Raw genomic sequence first — 22,023 nt, forward strand, 5'->3', positions numbered from 1 at the left:
TCCATCATCGTTATCTGAACTTGACTCTATTTTGCAGAAAGAATGGTATAAGTCTCTCTCGAAAACAACATGAGACCTAAATTTGTCTATTCTAAGACGATTTGGTGCTGTTTTGAATGCAAACGGTTTTCCTACGCCATATTAAACATGATAATGTGTTTTGATTTTGGTGTTTCCATACTGTTCCTGAAGAGGGGCAGCAGCCTTTTCAGTAGTTGCAAGGGCAACAGTCTGGATGATTGACTGATCTGGCCTTGTAACAATAACCAAAACGGCCATGCTGTGCTGGTACTGCGAACGGCTGAAAGCAAGGGGAAACTACGGCCGTAATTTTTCCCGAGGGCATGCAGCTTTACTGTATGATTAAATGATGATAGCGTCCTCTTGGGTAAAATATTCCGGAGGTAAAATAGTCCTCCATTCGGATCTCCGGGCGTGGACTACTCAAGAGGATGTTGTTATCAGGAAAAAGCAAACTGGCATTCTACGGATCGGAGCGTGGAATGTCAGATCCCTTAATCGGGCAGGTAGGTTAGAAAATTTAAAAAGGGAAATGGATAGGTTAAAGTTAGATATAGTGGGAATTAGTGAAGTTCGGTGGCAGGAGGAACAAGATTTCTGGTCAGGTGACTACAGGGTTATAAACACAAAATCAAATAGGGGTAATGCAGGAGTAGGTATAATAATGAATAGGAGAATAGGAATGCGGGTAAGCTACTACAAACAGCATAGTGAACGCATTATTGTGGCCAAGATAGATACGAAGCCCATACCTACTACAGTAGTACAAGTTTATATGCCAACTAGCTCTGCAGATGACGAAGAAATTGATGAAATGTATGATGAAATAAAAGAAATTATTTAGCTAGTGAAGGGAGACGAAAATTTAATAGTCATGGGTGACTGGAATGCGGTAGTAGGAAAAGGGAGAGAAGGAAACGTAGTAGGGGAATATGGATTGGGGCTAAGAAATGAAAGAGGAAGCCGCCTGGTAGAATTTTGCACAGAGCACAACTTAATCATAGCTAACACTTGGTTTAAGAAACATGATAGAAGGTTGTATACATGGAAGAATCCTGGAGATACTAAAAGGTATCAGATAGATTATATTATGGTAAGACAGAGATTTAGGAAATGGAAGAGGATGTAGATGAAGACGAAATGGGAGATACGATACTGCGTGAAGAATTTGACAGAGCACTGAAAGACCTGAGTCGAAACAAGGCCCCGGGAGTAGACAACATTCCATTAGAACTACTGACAGCCTTGGGAGAGCCAGGCCTGACAAAACCCTACCATCTGGTGAGCAAGATGTATGAAACAGGCGAAATACCCTCAGACTTCATGAAGAATATGATAATTCCAATCCCAAAGAAAGCAGGTGTTGACAGATGTGAAAATTATCGAACAATCAGTTTAATAAGCCACAGCTGCAAAATACTAACACGAATTCTTTACAGACGAATGGAAAAACTAGTAGAAGCCGACTTCGGGGAAGATCAGTTTGGATTCCGTAGAAATACTGGAACACGTGAGGCATTACTGACCTTACGACTTATCTCAGAAGAATGATTAAGGAAAGGTAAACCTACGTTTCCAGCATTTGTAGACTTAGAGAAAGCTTTTGACAATGTTGACTGGGATGCTCTCTTTCAAATTCTAAAGGTGTCAGGGGTAAAATACAAGGAGCGAAAGGCTATTTACAATTTCTACAGAAACCAGATGGCAGTTGTAAGAGTCGAGGGACATGAAAGGGAAGCAGTGGTTGGGAAGGGAGTAAGACAGGATTGTAGCCTCTCCCCGATGTTATTCAATTTGTATATTAAGCAAGCATTAAAGGAAACAAAAGAAAAATTCGGAGTAGGTATTAAAATCCATGGAGAAGAAATAAAAACTTTGAGGTTTGCCTATGACATTGTAATTCTGTCAGAAACAGCAAAGGACTTGGAAGAGCAGTTGAACGGAATGGATGGTGTCTTGAAGGGAGGATATAAGATGAACATCAACAAAAGCAAAACGAAAATAATGGAATGTAGTCGAATTAAGTCGGGTGATGTTGAGGGTATTAGATTAGGAAATGAGACACTTAAAGTAGTAAAGGAGTTTTGGTATTTGGGGAGCAAAATAACTGATGATGGTCGAAGTAGAGAGGATATAAAGTGCAGACTGGCAATGGCAAGGAAAGCGTTTCTGAAGAAGAGAAATTTGTTAACATCCAGTATAGATTTAAGTGTCAGGAAGTCATTTCTAAAAGTATTTGTATGGAGTGTAGCCATGTATGGAAGTGAAACATGGACGGTAAATAGTTTGGACAAGAAGAGAATAGAAGCTTTCGAAATGTGGTGCTACAGAAGAATGCTGAAGATTAGATGGGTAGATCACATAACTAATGAGGAAGTACTGAATAGGATTGGGGAGAAGAGAAGTTTGTGGCACAACTTGACCAGAAGAAGGGATCGGTTGGTAGGACATGTTCTGAGGCATCAAGGGATCACCAATTTAGTATTGGAGGGCAGCGTGGAGGGTAAAAATCGTAGGGGGAGACCAAGAGATGAATACACTAAGTAGATTCAGAAGGATGTAGGTTGCAGTAGGTACTGGGAGATGAAGAAGCTTGCACAGGATAGAGTAGCATGGAGAGCTGCATCAAACCAGTCTCAGGACTGAAGACCACAACAACAACAACAACAACATACTGTTCTTCACCCCCTGCACATAAAAACAGCAAAAGTTGTGTCGCTCAACATACTGTAGCACAACGACGACCGTATATCAGTGACGTATGCACCTACTTCCAGCTAACTTCAAGTAAAAACAGTCCTGTAGTTGGTTACTGCCTGAACAATTCCTTCTTCATCATAACACTTTGGCTTCTATAGTAAAAATTGCTCAGATTGTTGTAAAAAATGGTGTACCGCACAACCGGTACTCGCAATGGGTGACTATGCTGGTCTTGATTTATCGTTAGAGCTGAATTACTGACCCTCGAGCTGCTTAATGGCAGTCATGTGATCATACCTGTATGTAAACTGTACCTGGCTCAGAATCACACCCATTAATGTACCAAAAGCCATCGCACTGAATGTTAATGAAAACAATTATCTTTAATGCGATGTATCCAGTAATTATTAAGAGTAATCCAAAGTTTAACGAAGAGCATACACAAATCGATACATACACGTTAATCTACTGTGATACAATTATGCTGATATTGTAAGGAAGATATTAAAATTGCCTACTAGGTATATAGGGCATAACCGTAAATGTGGTGCCAGTCAACTGCTGTAATCTTCCCTGTGCTCTAAACAACTACTATGTTTGCTTGAACCGTGTACTTAATGATGCCTTACAGTGTCATTGAAACGTGGTGTACTACGATGTAATTCTGAAGTTACGGAACTGTTATCGAAAAAATTGCCCGTGTTATACTATAAACCATTCAGAACAATCGACCAGAATACTATCACAACTTTATCTGTGAGCAAACAATTGGCTACTCTGTCATTAGACAGTAATAAAAGTAATTTAAGAAAATGACTGGGAGTACTTTTACTACTATGTTGCTTTAAAACTGTGCCGATATTTTTATTTTGTTTTTAAAAAATATCTGCATCAACATGCCGCAACTCTGGATTGGTTGTCACACACATTGATGTTGGCTGTCAAAGGTTATTTATATATATAAAAAAAGAAATCGTTAATTGCAAAAAACACTTGTGTTAAGAATAGAAAATCAAACATTGATATTGATAAAGCACTAATACATATTTAAGACTAATTTAGACACTAAAATAGTCATTTAAATTAATGTTTAAGAAAATTTCCTGTACTACCCTGGTCGCTTTCGAGCGACCTTTCACAGTTTTCACATCTATAAAAGTTATTTGCTCTTGGGTTACATAATTCATGAGTACGCTTCTTAATTTGATACACTGCATCCATTTTTCCTTTGCTTTACTGTCAACACCAAATTTATCAGGCCTCTGCACTGAAGCAAATCTATATCTACATACATACTCCCCAAACCACCGTATGTTGTGTGACGGACGGTATCTTCTAGCACTGCAGGTAGTTTCATTTTCTATTCCACTCACAAATAGAGCAACTGTCAAAACGCCCTAATTTCTCCTAACTTCTCTGTCCTTATAGAACATTACTTTCGCGGCAGTAGAGTCGTTCTACAGTCAGCTGCAAATTCAGGTTTTTCTGTGTAGTGTTTCGCGAAAAGAACGTCGTTTTCTCGGCAGGGATTCCAATCTGAGTTCATGGAGACTCTCCGTAACGCTCGCGTGTTGATCGAACGTACCGCTAACAACTCGAGGAGCATGCCTCTGAATTGCTTCAGTGTCTTCCTTTAATCGGACCTGGGGGTGGGGGGGGATTTCAAAAACTCGAGAAGCACTCAAGAATGGGTCCCACTACACGTTCTATATACGGTCTCGTTTATAGATGAGCTACACTTCCCTAAAAACCTCCCAGTAACCCGAAGTCGACCTTTCGCCTTGCGTGGTCGTTCCATTTCCAAAGCTTAGCAAAAGTAACACACACATTTTATCGGCATGACCATATCAAGCAGCACCCTAGTCATACTGTACTCGTACGTTACAGGATACTTTTTCCTACTTACCTAACTTCCATTATCCTACATTTAGGGCAAATTGTTAGTCATCGCACAAAATTTAAATTCTGTCAACGTCTTGCTTCTACAGTCACCCAACATCTACCTAAAGATCAAAGCCAAAGTTTTGATTTTTTTTTTTTTTTACGTTAAACCGAAGTAAACTTCGGCTACTTGAAGAACATACTGCCTTACCTCCTTCTCGTCGTCATAGGACAAATATTTTCTTTTTGGAAACAAATCCACGGTGACGGAAGACCGAATTATTTTTTCATAATGAATTTCCTCTGAGGTATTTTCTTATAATATCTTGTTTATTTTGGGTAAACGGTTTGATAATTAGCTACAGCTTTACGAATTGATAATTACTCCTTTTTTTACCTCCATTGCTTCTGCAAACATGATGTTTCGAACAACTTCACCTCGATTTATCTTTGATGCGATTTCTCAGTTCCTTCACCTGAAAAAAGCAAAAATATTGCTGAAATATCTACCGCGATAGGTTCTCACATGTGATAATCGTACCCGAAATTTTTGTTGGAACTGACACCAAACAGAAATTTCAGGCATAAATAGAGCTAGACGAACGGACCTAACCACAATGTTAACACAAAATAACATTTTGCAACTGTTATAAAATAATAGAAAATAGCTGGGATAGAGACAGCATTGAATGCAGAGAGAATAACGAGAGTTAGTTATATCGACAAATGAATACTTAAAGCTCCAAAAAGACAAAACACCAATGAAACCCAGAAAATTGTCGCTAGAAACTATGAACTGCGTACACCCTACTCGTAATACTGTGCCTCTGCTGCGCTTTGAGTTCAGACCGCTAGGAAGCAGCAGCGACAAAGCCGTATGACAACCAACACGTGCGGTAACCTACTCCGGTGTCTGTCACTGGCGAAAGTGAAACGAAAGAATGGACTTGCCGTGGTACTGTGTATCATTTACAGGATAAGATACATAGACAACTGCAGTTATGACAAACAGCGCGCAAGGACGACGCGACCGAGATTCATTACGCAACATGACAAAACTTTTCATTTCCCGATAACAAAGTACCGAAGCTGTCTGCAGTGATTCCCCTGAGAACACTGATAGGAGAATCAAACAAGAAGCTCCACACTTTTCTTTCCGCGTACTTTCCCCTCCGTATTTAAGTCTCCAACTTTTTTCTTCTAATCATCATGTAGCCAACCGAAAGTCTTCTCATGAGCCAGGGAACCTGACGAATAAATATTGAGACGCCGTATTCGGAAAATATGGAGCCAAACGGCCGTTTTCTATGGTTTCCGAAGAATATCACACGTGACTGCCGGGGGCGGTTACCCTAGCGGTTCCTGGTTGTTTCATTCCCATTTCTTCTTCCAACTGAACCAGTGTTCCTTGTCTAATGACCACTATGTCGACAGGATGATGAAATCCAATTTATCTTCCTTCGTGTGTCCTGACGTTCGAGTAGGAAAGGAGGCAGACAGCACGGAAGGGCGGGATCTGGAAGTCCGTGTTAGCTGATCCTCTGAAACAGAAATTTAATCGACAAGTCATAGTTCCATGGCTCTATAGTTGTGGTATCCCCCCCCCCCCAATAAAAAATGTGCCAATGTAAATTAGGAATTTGAAGAGCGAAGTCAATGCAAATGATATAGCCTCAACACAGGCGATAGGAGACATTTGTTCACTTCCTATCAGTAGTATAACACGACCAGGCATTGTTGCTCTATATGGCATGAGAGTTCCATGGATTCCAGATATCGTTTCTGCATTTGCGTATATCCAGATGCTCAAAGAAAGTAGTGCACAGGCCATTTCCCTTGTTATCGGGTACACACTTACTGTGACTGAAAATTCTTGAAATCACAAAACCATCTTAATCTGCAAAACCTACTTTAATACAGTGAGTACCATCCATTTGCGGCTGATGCTAACACTCTTCTTTGTAATGATCAGCTGGGTCCACCTACTTGCAATACTGCAATTTTATATTTGTTTTCAGCTTGGCATGTTTCATCATAGGTGTACCATCGCCTCTCAGCCATTATTTATTTCTTGTTTCAAGCGTTTTTTTTGTTTATTAATGTGTGTCCGTTCTGAAGTGGAGATTGGGAACCAACCTCTCTAGCATCTAAATCCTTACGGACAAATTCGTAGGTAACTGAAGCACGTATTTCATATTACGGATCCTTTACACAACCATAAAAATGCCATGAGTAATAGTGACACAAATAAAGCACTAAAATCGTCTACTAGACAGCATCATTACTTCCACATAAGAGATTTTATGTGAAACAGAACTACTGTAGTAGCTTCCATATTTAAGGACACTAAATAAGTGCTTTTGACGCGTTTCCGACAATGGCGTAATTAGCGGAGGGGGGTGCCTAGGAACAACTTCGACTTTGCGACCCACCATCTAGAACTTTCCCTCTTTAATTAATCCTCATCGTTGCTTGGCCTGTTTGTTACGGTATTGAGATCATGAATAGAATATGAAATAAAAGGTAGTGCTAGCAGATTTTGTACAGCATAGAGGCAATAGCAACAATAGATACTAGGACACAGAAAACTGAGTATGGATCCATGTGCTGCCTGTGCTCTTCTAACATGACGCCTATGAACAGTGAGCCCACCATGATCCACTCAAATTCATTACTCTTTTGTTACGGACACGCGTAATGTGCAGTGATTAATATACGTCAAGCAGCTTCTACTATAGGTATTCGTCCGTTACATCAACTCCAACTTGTGCTGTGCTTTCACATGCCTCAATTTATACGTTTTTGCGTTCCAGATTGCTGTTAACAGCAGTATAAAATTTATTTTTCTTGATGTTTCAAGCCGTGTCAAGTCAGGTCAGTCATTCGAACGTACTGGGTTTGATCTCTGCTTGTACTAAGCCAGTTATTTACGTAACTTCCCTCAGCTCCCATCTCTGATAAAACGTTTTTGGACATTCAGTCATTCTTTTTTGTATAACAGGTTTAGAATACAGGGAACGAAAGGCAGTTTACTACATGTACAGAAACCAGATGACAGTTGTAGGAGTCGAGCGACATGAAAGAGAAGCAGTGGTTGAGAAGGGAGTGAGGCGGGATTGTAGCCTATCCTCAATATTGATTAATCTGAGGATTGAGCAAACAGTAAAAGAAACCAAATAAATATTTGGAGTAGGAATTAAAGCTCATAGAGGAGAAATAAAAACTCTGAGTGAGTGTAGGCTTTCTCGGTGAATTTCATGTATGAAGTCTTCACGGGTTATCAGCCGAGTAGCGTCGTCGTCTCGTAGACCTTATAAACGTCGTACAACAAATGTGCCCAGCCACTAAAGGACAACTGGTTTCTGGTTTACAAAGAGGTCCATTGACTGCATCTGAAATCATTTTCTAGAGTTACACTTTGTTAGCAGCCTTAAAAAATTGTAATAAGCGAGAGTTGCTGGAAGTTATGAAACAGTAGCTCTAGTAAAACTAGAGACCAAACTCGGTAGATTCGAATGTCTCACTTAAAGACTCAAATAGAACATCAAGAAAATTAAATGCCGTGCTGCTGTTATTAGCTGTCGGAAACGCACAGGTGTACAAAATAAGTATGTGAAGACATCTGAAAATACAACAGAAATTGGAGATGATCTGACGGAGATGTAGCTGCAGAGGTGAGGCTTTCTCTTCACCAGAGTCTCGTCTTCTGCCAGTAGATGCAGTGGGTGCATTCAGCCGCTGTTTGATGAGTAACAATGACTGTCAACTTTTCATTTCCGTAACAGAATATTAATGGATTTTAGCGGACCGTGGGGGACTTGTTATTCATAGAAGTTAGAGTGAATGAGCAGAGGCAACAGATGAATCAGTAAGCAATTTCCTGTGTCCAAGCATCTAACGGTGCTTTCGTTTCGACATGTCTGGTGCCCAGACTCCTTTATCCTTGTTTGCGCACCTCGCAAGACTAGTGTAGTAAGCGTCTGTGTTTGTTTGTTTGTGATACTGTGAATCTCTATGCACTTTGGCAATTAGCGGTACACAGAGCACAGTCGGAAATCGAATGCTGACTCACAGCGCACCCCTCTGAATATGCGGACTTTGACCGAGGCACCATGTGGCTTCTTCCTTGGCCTCGACGAATGCTGGAAACATCGCACGATATAAGTCAGCTGAGTGCTGTCGTATGCATGGATTTATAATAAGAGGAATCGTATCAGTCTGCGATGACATGTAAGTCGTGGAGGTATATACTACAGGACGCCGGCTGCGGTGGCCGTGCGGTTCTAGGCGCTCCAGTCCGGAACCGCGCTGCTACTACGGTCGCAGGTTCGAATCCTGCCTCGGGCATGGATGTGGGTGATGTCCTTGGTTTAAGTAGTTCTAAGTCTAGGGGACTTCTGACCTCAGATGTTGAGTCCCATAGTGCTCAGAGCCATTTCAACCATTTTATACTACAGGACAAACATCTTTTGCAATCACTGTTGATCGTTATCATCTGCTGAATATTGAAAATAGGGGATTGCAAATATTCAGCCTTCTTCAGGTGTATCAATTACAGTAACAAGTTCCTCCTTTTTATATATATATATATATATATATATATATATATATATATATATATATATATATATATATATATCCATGAATTTATTAATCAAATTGGTTTCTTGAAACGTTTGAGATCGTGTCTCATGAACTATGAAACCGGTCGGGGTGGCTGAGCGGTTCTAGGCGCTACAGTCTGGAACCGCGCGACCGCTACGATCGCAGGTTCGAATCCTGCCGCGGGCATGGATGTGTGTGATGTCCTTAGGTTAGTTAGGTTTAAGTAGTTCTAGTTCTAGGGGACTGATGACCACAGAAGTTAAGTCCCATAGTGCTCAGAGCCATGAACTATGAAAATTAAAACGGTCTGATGTTTAATACAGAACTTTTATTTAAAGAAATCGAACTTTTATTAAAAGGTACTATACAGAACTACATAAGTAATTTAAAAACAAACTTACTTTCTTACGAGTGAGAATGGCTTTTAACACTTTAACAGCTCTGGACTTGTTAACGCGCGCGCCTTTGTACCTGTCCCTGTGTGCTCTGAACGTGTTTACGCTCGCCACCAGTCCTTATACCTGGTACTCTGAACGAGTCTACGCGTAGACTCGTTCAGAGTATCAGGTAGAAGGACTGGTGGCGAGCGTAAACACGTTCAGAGGACACAGGGACAGGTAAAAAGGCACGTGCGTTAACACGTCCATAGCAGTTAAAGGCTTAAATAATGTGTTTATAAATATGTTTATAAACAGTCTGCTGTATGAAATGAGCTAAAGAAACGACTAATCACCTCTCGTTTTTCTTTTACTTGATGTTATTTCTTCCCAATGTATAGACTTAAACAGTAAAGCACAGGAAAAAAAAGTCAAGACCCGTTAAAGTTGACAGAGGTTTGATACATTGATGTACTTTCTCATTCTTCTTATATAAAATTAAACTGAAAAAAGTTCCGAAGAACTGGAATAGGAAGTTTGATAAGTCGTGTATCTAAACAGGTGAAGGTTGTCTGTACACTCCCTTGTTAGCTGACTACCAGGTTGCAGCGATGAAGAAGATAAGCAACATGAGGTGCAACTTAGTCGAGGATTAGGCCTATTCCAAATTAGGTCTTTCTGGAAATGTGAGAAAAATGGTGTATTTGAAAGTTGTTAAAAACGCTGTAAATCTGAAACAAGAAAACACTACTACTGAACGAAGGAAGCTTTATCATGAAAAACGGAATGAACATAGGAGTCCTGCAATAAAGATTGAGTCAAAGTATGAAATGAATGCAGAACTGCATAGCTCTGGCTGGTAAAATATAAGTCGATGCAATATCGATACAGTATCAATAGATAAAGTATACAGAGCAACTCGTGAGCCGATAAGTACCTACACAGCAGAGTGGTAGCGAATGAACACCAACGAAAAAAAAAAAAAAAAAAAAAAAAAAAAAAAAAAAAAAAAAAAAAAAAAAAAAAAAAAAAAAAAAAAAAGGGACGCGGTGGAGCTTATTTTAGATGAGTATGTAAGCCATCTAGTTGCTAAAAAGTAGCAGGAAAGGAATGAGAAATCGTACAAACAAGTTGCCAAATACAACTGGAAGATTACAACAAAGGTAATAATATTGATGCAGACATGTCATGAGAATAGGGGACTACCGTTCGTTGAAAGAGCTGTGATACAAAAAATGAAATGACTACCGCTGCCAACTCAGAAACAATAAATATATCTGATCATGTAGAGCAGACGTTTAAGCAATGGAGATCAGAAGAATTCGCCACAAAGGAAAACCAAATCCACTTCTTGAATTGTCGTATACATCTTGAAAGTCTGAACAGCTTCGCAAGAAAGTTGTCTAATAATATTTACACGGCAATTCGAAAGGTTGCACACCAGTTGAACCAGCTGATAGAGTATTTGAAATACAGCAATTTTGGAATAGGAACTTTTGAAGTCCCTTTAATTCAGCAAAAATAGTGCACTATTTCTGTGTACTTGCGTTCTGTGGGTGAAATTAGACGGAGCACCTACACGCTCTTCTGTGCAATTACGTGACGAACTCAGCGCCTCATATTCCAGGCGTTAGATAGGAAGGGTGGGTGGGTGGAGGGGGGGGGGGCAGTAGCATTTCCACCTCACTACACAGATGTGACGGCCTTTAGCATATACAGTATATACGTGAAGGCACATCAAAAGACTTGTGTGCGTGACACCAGTACCAGAAAAAGAAAAACTTCTTGTCAGGATGTCTGTTGCGCCTGATTCATGCGATGCCTTTTGTGGTTGGTAGAGAGCGCCAGGATTTTCTGCCGTACTTCTATTTGTACACGTAAACATTGCAGCCGGAGACCGGCTTGTTCCAAGTGCGGAGCAGAAGATCATGCTAGAAAAAACTGCAGTAAAACAGGCATATGTATGCCCTGTGTAAGGAGGGTTAAAAAGTCATGCGGTGCCACGGGTAGGACCTGCACCACGTATAAGGTGCTGTAGCAGCGTCTAATTTCAAGAACAGACTACGGATGAAGACGTTACTGGGCCCAGGATGCCCAAAAGAAAGTCCCCGAGCAAAAGGAGGGTAGATGACGCAAGGGCCAGCAAATTTAAGGACTTTCTAAAGTTAACCTTAGAATCTCGAACCTGTGTAGTGAAAACAGTGGATACTGGTATACGAACTGAGCCTCAGACTCCAATTGCAGCTCTCTCCTCCGACAGCCGGGGATACAGGTCGACAGACGACCGGGAACAGCAAATGGGGCGTCCTGTGGTGGTAGGTCGACCTGTGGTGACGCAAAGAAATGAAGTGCCAAGTGGCCAGCTTCAGGACACTACGGTGAGTAGTATAAATCCAAAAACTCCTGTATAAGTCACCTCCCCCCTCCCCTCTCCGCCCTGTTAGAGGGATTGGAACTGATCCAGTAAGGGTATACCCAAATATAGAATTTGCCTTGCAACTTGCATGGCTAAAAGAGCCGGTTGTCCGGGCCACTGCTTTGCGGCACGTGGTCCGGGTAGGTCATAAAAGCGGGAGGGTGTAGACAGGTTACAGATGAAGTCGATGAATCTCCCCAGTGACTTTGGACAATGTCAAGAAGGTTTTCGAAATTCGAATCGAGACCACTGATTTGGACGGAATTTATGCTCAATCAGTGTTAGCCAACGGCGGTCTTGAGCTCGACTGAAAGAAGACGTGGTCTGACTGTAACGTCAACACTTACTTCCCATAATATGGACGTGAGTGTAGAGCAATTAACAAGCATAACAGCAAACTTGTAATGCAAGAGCTACATAAAGTGATGGAGGAGAGGAGACTGGATGCGCTCTGTCTGCAGGAGCCATACTCCCTTGTCGGACAGATTGCTTTCATGGCCAATACAAGGCAGGTTATAAGTACTAGCGATGAGCCAAAAGCCGTGCTAACGGTCATTAATAAAGCGCTGAGAACCGCGATTACCTCGCCCACTGCAACGCCGTTGAGCTTCAGTGTTCACTGAGAGCGCTGTATATAGTCACTATGTACTTTCAGTATGGTAGCGACTTTGAAGAGCACCTGTACCAACCACTGGTATGCTCATGGCGTTGCGGGAGCAAAAACTCATCGTGGCGACTTTTGTTCAGTGGGATTCGAGATGGCAATGGAGGTTAGGCAGAGGAGACAGTCATGTCCTTGCCAGGTAATCCCCCCACCTACATTGGCGGGCCGTTCGGAGTGGCCGAGCGGTTCTAGCAGCTACAGTCTGGAACCGCGCGACCGCTACGGTCGCAGGTTCGAATCCTGCCTTGGGCATGGATGTGTGTGATGTCCTTAAGTTAGTTAGGTTTAAGTAGTTCTAAGTTCTGGGGGACTGATGACCTCAGAAGTTAAGTCCCATAGTGCTCAGAGCCATTTGAACCAGTTTACATTGGCGGTGGGGGTGGTGGGTCACACATAGACGTCACTCTGGCGACACCTGGTGATGCGGACAGTATTAAGAATAGTGCACAACAGGGCCACCACAAGTAATCACAATTTGATAACATTTACATTAAATGACAGAGAGTGTCACTGGGATCTAGGGTGGGAATTTCAGCTTAACTACAAGAGAACAGATTGGGAGTGTCTGGCAAGGATGTGTGCCAGAAGGCCACGACAACGTGGAGGAGTACGCCGAGAAAATGTTACGGCATTTACCATGGCAGTGTAAGCAGCTGTACCAACCAGGAGGAGGGCCGTAGCGGCCTCCCCATCACCACGGTCTGCCGAACTGGGACATAGGCATCAGTCTGTCAGAAGGATGAGGAGGTACTACCAGCGAAGTGTCGTCCAGGAAAAGCATCAGTACTGGCTTCAGCAGTACCAGGAAGACAAGGAGCTCTTTCAGAAGGAGCTAAGAGCTGTTAGACTCCGTAGCTGGGAGCGGTATGTGCTGAACCAGTTGGCAATTGATCCCTGGGACGTTCCATACAAACTAGTTATAGAAAAAATTGGATTGCTTATGGTGTTGTCCACCGTCAGAGATGGGGACCGGATGGCGAAGTCTATGTGGGAAACTGCTGAGGTCCCTGTTGCCCGACGAAGACGGGGAAATGGATACAGACGAGCAGCGCCGTATTAGAGAGGAAGACAAAGTTGAGTATGTAAATAATACCATGGTATGCCCGTTTTCGGAAGAGGAAGTATCTGCTCAAACAAAATCTTTAAAGGAGGTAAGCTCCAGGGCCAGACGGCATTGTATAGGAATGAGTGCAGTTCCTCGCCCCACAGCTAGCTGCGCCTCTAACGAGGCTATACAGTGAGTGCCTGATATTGGAGAAATTTCCGGCCATCTGGAAGAGGGCCAATGTGGTAACCACAAAGAAAGGTCCAGACAAGGACCCCGCAGTGGCAAAATCATACAGACCTATCTGCCTCCTAGACATCCTTGGTAAACTTTTTGAAAAGTTATCTGACAGATTTGCAGCACACAGTGTGCTGTGCGGAATGAGCAACAGGTAGTTCAGCTTTCGGCGGAGCGATCAGAGTCTGTCGCTTTTGCCCAAGGGGCCGAGGTCTGTGGCTCATTTCCGCATAAGTACAACGTCGGCATCATGGTGAACGTCAGTGGTGCCTTTGACCACCTGTGGTGGTCTTTGCTCTTCTCCTTCCTGCGGGAGAAAGAGTGGCCAGAACTGCTATACGCTTGTCAAAATGGTTCAAATGGCTCTGAGCACAATGTGACTTAACATCTGAGGTCATCAGTCTCCTAGACTTAGAACCACTTAAACCTAACTAACCTAAGGACAGCACACACATCCATGACCAAACCAGGATTCGAACCTCCGACCATAGCAGGAGCGCGGTTCCGGACTGAAGCGCCTAGAACCGCTCGGCCACAACGGCTGGCTATACGCTTGTCTGAGGAGCTATTGTGATGGAAGGGAGGTCTGGCTATCGTCCCCTATCAGGCGTGTTAGTAAAAGAATGACGATGGGGTGTCCACAAGAATCTGATCTGGGGCCGCACTTTTGGGATTTTAACATCGAACCATCATTGGACAGTCTAAAACGCAGCGGTGATGTGCTAGAGTTGATAGCCTGTGCAGACGACCTCCTCCTGCTGGTGAGCGGCCGTAGTCGGGAAGACTTGTAACCTAGGGTAGAGCGGGCACTATCTCTGCTATCAGAATGGTGTCTAAAAGCTAAAATTAAGATTTCCGCAAAAAAATCTATCTATCTGTTGATAAAAGGACAGTTAATTAGACACCCAACTATAAGGTTCGATGGCTCACCAGTTCTTCGGCGTCGCGAGGCCCGATACCTGGGAGTCGTCGTTGATGAAAAATGGAATTTCGCCACACATGTCGAGACCGTGTCACAGAGATCGCTGGAAGTACATAACAATCTGATTGGAATTGGACATAAAAGATTCCACCTCCTGGCGAATCTAATTAAATTGTACCATAACAGTATCCTGCAACGGCCTTGCCGCAGTGGATACACCGGTTCCCGTGAGATCACCGAAGTTAAGCGCTGGAGGGCATGGCCGGCACTTGGATGGGTCACCATCCAGGCCGCCATGTGCTGCTGCCATTTTTCGGGGTGCACTCAGCCTCGTGATGCCAATTGAGGAGCTACTCGACCGAATAGTAGCGGCTCCGGTCAAAGAAAACCATCGTAAAGACCGGGAGAGCGGTGTGCTGACCACACGCCCCTCCTATCCGCATCCTCAACAGAGGATGACACGGCGGTCGGATGGTCCCGATGGGCCACTTGTGGCCTGAAGACGGAGTGCATAACAGTATCCTGACCCAGATCGCGGGTGACAGCTCCGGAGTTTGGGCACACAGGCTCAAGAGGGTTGTGCCTGCCATGATCGTGCAAAGAGTCCATCGGAATACTCTAGTATGTTCAGTCGGGGCGTAAAGGACAAGTCCGGGAGGGTCCATGCTAGTCGTAGTGGGACTTTGCTTGCTCGACATCAAAATACGAGAGCAGGCAGCCTGGTACTGGGTGAAGAGGGGCAGAATTGAAAAGATAGCCGAGATCATGGGGGTTCAAGTAGGGGACAAAATTTCGATCAGACAGCTAGGGGGAGGAGTTGTGGCAAGAGACCTGGAAGACCGACGAGGCTGGGCGTAGAACATACCAATTGTTGGCAACCATAAGGGAACGGATGCAACTTAAGTATCTTCAACCTAGTAGAGGTCTGTTGCACTTTCTCACGGGACATGGGCCCTATCCGACATATCTGTGCTAGTTTGGGATGCGTGTGACTTTGGAGCCTTGGAGGGCACTCGTGATCACGTGGTCTGCGATGTGGCGGCTGACCTGAGGCGTCGGCTACCAAACCATGACACCCAACACCTGAACAGACCTCAGAATAACTTCGAGATCCTCAGCAGCTTGGCTAACGAGACATCGGCTAAGATCTTATGGGACTACTTGAGGGATAACCAAGGAAGGTCTTAGTTGAAAAGAAACGTATCCACGCACTTGCCCTATACTGCCGAGACGTGGACTGGCCAACTACCGTTACAGTCGAAATCCGCCACGTCATAGACTAGGAGGTACGTTTCTCACCGATGGAGGAAATTGTGCTAGTAGAGTAGTTAAGCAGTAGTTAGTATTCTGCAGCGACAGTCCATTTCTTAGGGTCAGCCAGTGCCAGGGGCACGCCCACTGGAGTCAGCTCGCTGGGCACCCCTGTAATGCTGCAGGTAGTGTAGTGCAGTGGGAAAGTAGTTCAATTGCAGTTCTTAGTAGCGTAAATACTACAACAGTAGCTTTCCCATTAGAATTAACTATATTAACACTACCAGACATTAGCTGCATCTTAATACTATTGGAAATTCGTAGGAGCTACTCATTAGTTAGGTAACGGGTTATTGATGTATCATCAACATTGTTACGAAAAAGAATTTTTAAAAAAGTAATGCAAAAATGGTACATTACCTGCGCTGAACTTCAGGGGCTGTGCATTGATTGTTCTTGTTGTTCCTGACAGTCCAAGGTTTTTCTAGCTCAGGGAAACCCCGTCAGCCCAAAAAGCATCGAGACTGGATAAACAAAAAGTAGAGAAACGTTTAGATGGTGGTTTCAATGCTCCAGGTGTTCTACATAGTTTCCCTTCACTCACAGATCATTCATACAACAATGTGAAACTATCACAGCCGGCGCGGTGGCCGTGCGGTTCTAGGCGCTTCAGTCCGGAACCGTGAGAGTGCTACGGTCGCAGGTTCGAATCCTACTTCGGCCATGGATGTGTGTGATGTCTTTAGGTTAGTTAGGTTTAAGTAGTTCTAAGTTCTAGGGGACTGATGACCTCAGATGTTAAGTCCCATAGTGCTCAGAGCCATTTGAACCATTTTTTTTTTGAAACTATCACGAAAGTTCTTTTATGGGATGTTGTTTAGCTCGCGCGTCACATTGGCTTCAATATCCGTTAGGTTCGTATTGATAACATCTCGTGAAGATTTTTTCCAGAAAAGAATTGTCTTCGTTTTGCATTTCAATCATTCTGGAGAATGTCTTGAACACTTCATATAGAATCGACGCACAAGTCGCCGAACTGGCGTCAAATCGAAAGACTTGCACTGGGCGAACGGTCTACCCGACGGGTGGCCCTAGTCACACGACTTCATTTAGAGATGTCGCCGCCCGCTTGTGGCCGAGCGGTTCTAGGCGCTTCAGTTCGGAACCGCGCTGCTGCTACGGTCGCAGGTTCGAGTCCTGCCTCGGGCACGGCTGTGTGTGATGTCCTTAAGTTAGTTAGGTTTAAGTAGTTCTTAGTTTAGGGAACTGATGACCTCAGATGTTAAACCCCACAGTGCTTAGAGCCATTTGAACCATTTTTTTAGAGGTGTTGCTCCATTGCGATTTGTGACACACTGTTGACACATTACAGTAGCCCGTCCTCTACTTAACACTGCCTGCTCACAAATAACTGATTGAATGTACATATATTGTTCAGCGTTATTGATTCAAGCTGACATCGTCAGTTACGGCGGTAATGTTACTTATACACCAGTAATGAAATCAGTCTCGGAACATTTTGGATGGAAGGTGTTCTTCCCAGACCGTAAGTTCTGATTTCAAATTTTGTGTACTTCGACTCTTGTACCAGCTTCTTCAGTTTGTGCACAACTTTATGAAATATATGAGAGATAGGTGGCAAAGGAAACGGGGGAGGGGTCGAGATCAAGGTCGGGGGGATGCTGTGTATCAGAAACAGCGCACTTCATTATAGTAAGCCCCTTGTGTTGAAAGTTAATGTAACATTACTATTTGTTGTCTAGTACGGATGAAACAGTTTTTAAGCGCCGTTTATGAGGGATTGAGGCGTAGCTGTCTGAAAGCGAATTGTCTACAGTACGCGATGGCGTAGACACCATCACATGGGATTCCTATACGTAGGGAGCTGGCTAAGATCCCCGTCTGTCTTTCATCATATAAGATTTCTGGTAGTTGTACTAAATAAATGTAGACGAGTTCATCACGATTACAACTCGCCGATAGTCTCTCGCGTCCTTGTTCGACTAAGTTTCTTGAGCGCTTCAATGTTCTCGTCATTGACGGAACGTAAGACTCTGTTTCTTTCACTTTCTTTATATGAAATTCACTAATTATGAGCCTTAATATTTGGTTCGCGATCTCAGTGGATGTGTAAGCTGAACCTATACTTACCGATGCTTTTGAAACAATTTTGAAGCTGTAATACTTCCAAAAATGAACGAAATAACCAAGTAAATAGTATCATCCCTGAACATCGACATTTACGTTTATACTCCGCAAGATTTACGGTGTTTTGCGGAGGGTACATCTGGAATCAGTGTCATTTTCCCGCTTTTTCTGTTCCTTTAGCGAATGACGCATGGTAAGAACGGCTGTCGGTGAACTTCCACATGGGCTCCATTTCCTATGATTTTCTTGTTGCGGTCACCTCGCAGGCTGTATGTAGGAGGAAGCAATACGTTACTCGAATCTTCTTGGAACGTACGGTCTCAGAAACGCACGGAGAGTGTTGCAGTTGAGTAAACCGCACCTTGACGCAAAACGCCTTCCCTGTAGCGTCTGCCACTGGAATTTGTTTAGCATCTCTGCAACGTTGAAGAGAAACTCCGCCTTATGCCAGACAGACTTTGTTAATTTTTCCTTTATATACGTATATGTCAGCACTTTCCGTGCCATCTTCAATGCCTTTTTCGTCTGTTATTCTGTCTCACATAATTCCATCTGTCACAGGGCCTCAATAAAAATATGAAAACACTAGAAAACACAACACATGACCCACCTAATACGGTGTAGGAAGGCCGTTGGCATTCAAAACAACTTCCAACTGTCTCGGAATGTGCACTACTGGCCATTAAAATTGCTACACTAACAAGAAATGCAGATGATAAACGGGTATTCATTGGACAAATATATTATACTAGAACTCACATGTGATTACATTTTCATGCAAATTGGGTGCATGGATCCTGAGAAATCAGTTCCCAGCACAATCACCTCTGGCCGTAATAACGACCTTGATATGCTAGGGCATGGAGTCAAACAGAGCTTGGATGGCGTGTACAGGTACAGCTGCCCATCCAGCTTCAACACGATACACAGTTCATCAAGAGTAGTGACTGGCGTATTGTGACGAGCCAGTTGCTCGGCCACCATTGACCAGACGTTTTCAAATGGTGAGAGGTCTGGAGAATGTGCTGGCCAGGGCAGCAGTCGAACATTTTCTGTATCCAGAAAGGCCCGTACAGGACCTGCAACATGCGGCCGTGCATTATCCTGCTGAAATGAAGGGTTTCGCAGGGATCAAATGAAGGATAGAGCCACGGGTCGTAACACATCTGAAATGTAACGTCCACTGTTCAAAGTGCCGTCAGTGCGAACAAGAGGTGACCGAGACGTGTAACCAATGGCACCCCGTACCATCACACCAGGTGATACGCCAGTATGGCGATGACGAATACACGCTTCCAATGTGCGTTCACCGCGATATCGCCAAATATGGATGCGACCATCATGATGCTGTAAGCAGAAGCTGGATTCATCCGAAAAAATGACGTTTTGCCATTCGTGCACCCAGGTTCGTCGTTGAGTACACCATCGCAAGCGCTCCTGTCTGTGATGCAGCGTCAAGGGTAACCGCAACCTTGGTCTCCGAGCTGATAGTCCACGCTGCTGCAAACGTCGTCGAACTGTTCGTGCAGATGGTTCTTGTCTTGCAAACGTCCCCATGTGTTGACTCAGGGATCGAGACGAGGCTGCACGATCCGTTACAGCCATGCGGATAAGATGCCTGTTATCTCGAGTGCTAGTGATACGAGGCCGTTGGGATCCAGCACGGCGTTCCATATTACCCGCCTGAACCCACAGATTCCATATTCTGCTAAAAGTCATTGGATCTCGACCAACGCGACGAGGAATATCGCGATACGATAAACCGCAATCGCGATAGGCTACAATCTGACTTTTATCAAAGTCGGAAACGTGATGGTACGCATTTCTCCTCCTTACACGAGGCATCACAACAACGTTTCACCAGGCAACGCCGGTCGACTGCTGTTTGTGTATGAGAAATCGGTTGGAAACTTTCCTCATGTCAGCACGTTGTAGGTGTCGCCACCGGAGCCAACTTTGTGTGAATGCTGTGAAAAGCTAATCATTTGCATATCACAGCATCTTCTTCCTGTCGGTTAAATTTCACGCCTGTAGCACGTCATCTTCGTGGTGTAGCAATTTTAATGGCCAGTAACGTATAAACACTAGTCACGTAGGGTTTTCAACGGAATCTTGTACCATTCTTCCCTCAAAATAGTGGCGAGTTTAGGTAACGTTGCGGCGCGGGGTAGCCACGCGGTCTAGGCGCCTTGCCACCGGTTCGGGCGGCTGCCCCCATCGAAGGTTCGAGTCCTTCCTGGGGTATGGGCGTGTATGCTGTCCTTAGCGTAAGTTAGTTTAAGTTATATTAAGTAGTGTGGAAGCCTTGGGACCGATGACCTCAGCAGTTTGGTCACATAGGAACTTACCACCACAAAATCAGGTAACGATTATAGTGGTGGATAGCCGGCCGGCGTGGCCAAGCGGTTAAAGGCGCTTCAGTCTGGAACCACGCGACCGATACGGTCGCAGGTTCGAATCCTGCCTCGGGCATGGATGTTTGTGATGTCCTTAGGTTAGTTAGGTTTAAGTAGTTCTAAGTTCTAGGGGACTGATGACCTCAGATGTTTAGTCCCATAGTGCTCAGAGCTATTTGAACCATTTATAGTGGTGGATAGCGACCACGCACCCTTCTCTCGAAAGTAGGCCACAAAGGCCCAATAACACTGAGATTTGGTGGCGGTCGTAGTCAGGGGAGATGTGCCGATTCATCCTCGTGTTCACATGAACAGTCCTGGACGCTGCGTGATGTGTGAACGGGATCCTTGTCGTCTTGGAACATAGCTTCACCATTGGGGAACTTACCTTGTTTCATGAGATGGACCTCACCAGCCAAAATGGTCACATAATAATCTTTGGCAGTCTCTGTCGTCCCTGCCGTCTTGGAGCACAGTATCGTCATAAGGGAACAAACATTGTACCATCGGATGGACGTGATGAGCCCAAAATGCTCACATAATCATTGGCAGTAATGCGACCTTGCAGAATAACCATGGGGCTAAAGGAATATCATAGTATGGCTGCCCAGATTATCATCGAATTCTCGCGATGTTTCACTCTTTCGACGTAACGCGACCAGAAGTTGGAGACAGTGTGAAACAAGAGTCATCCCACCAAATTATTTTTTCCATTGCTCCAGAGTCCAGGTTTTATGGCTTCGGCAACACGTTTCCTGTTTAAGAGTATGTGCGTCACTGATGGGTGCGTTTGGAATTCCAGCTAGCCTTTCAATTCCCTGCTTACGGAGCTCCCTTCGTGTTGTTTCGATACTGACAGGATTGTTCAAATGTGTGTGAAATCTTATGGGACTTAACTGCTAGGGTCATCAGTGCCTAAGCTTACACACTACTTAACCTAAATTATCCTAAGGACAAACACACACACTCATGCCTGAGGGAGGACTCGAACCTCCCCCGGGACCAGCCGCACAGTCCACGACTGAAGCGACTGACAGGATTTGCGAGTGCGACATTCAGTTCTGCAGTGGCTATTGCGGCTGTCTTCTTCCCGTTTTTCGTCGCAATCCTCTTCAATGACATTATTCACGATCAGTCAGTACGCGATTCCTCCTGCACTCTGACTCACGCGATGACGTTTTCCCACTTTCGCTGTATGTGGTATAAATCTTCGAAACGGTGCCTCTTGAAAGGCGAAGCATTTACACTGCCTTGGTTACGGAAACGCCCACCGTACGAGCACCAACGATTTGCCCATGTTCGAATTCACTTAGCTCCGATATAATGCACCTGTAACTAATGTAACACTCTTTTGACCACG

This window comes from Schistocerca americana, chromosome 7 (assembly GCF_021461395.2).
Source record: "Schistocerca americana isolate TAMUIC-IGC-003095 chromosome 7, iqSchAmer2.1, whole genome shotgun sequence".
In the NCBI taxonomy this organism is placed as follows: Eukaryota; Metazoa; Arthropoda; class Insecta; order Orthoptera; family Acrididae; genus Schistocerca; species Schistocerca americana.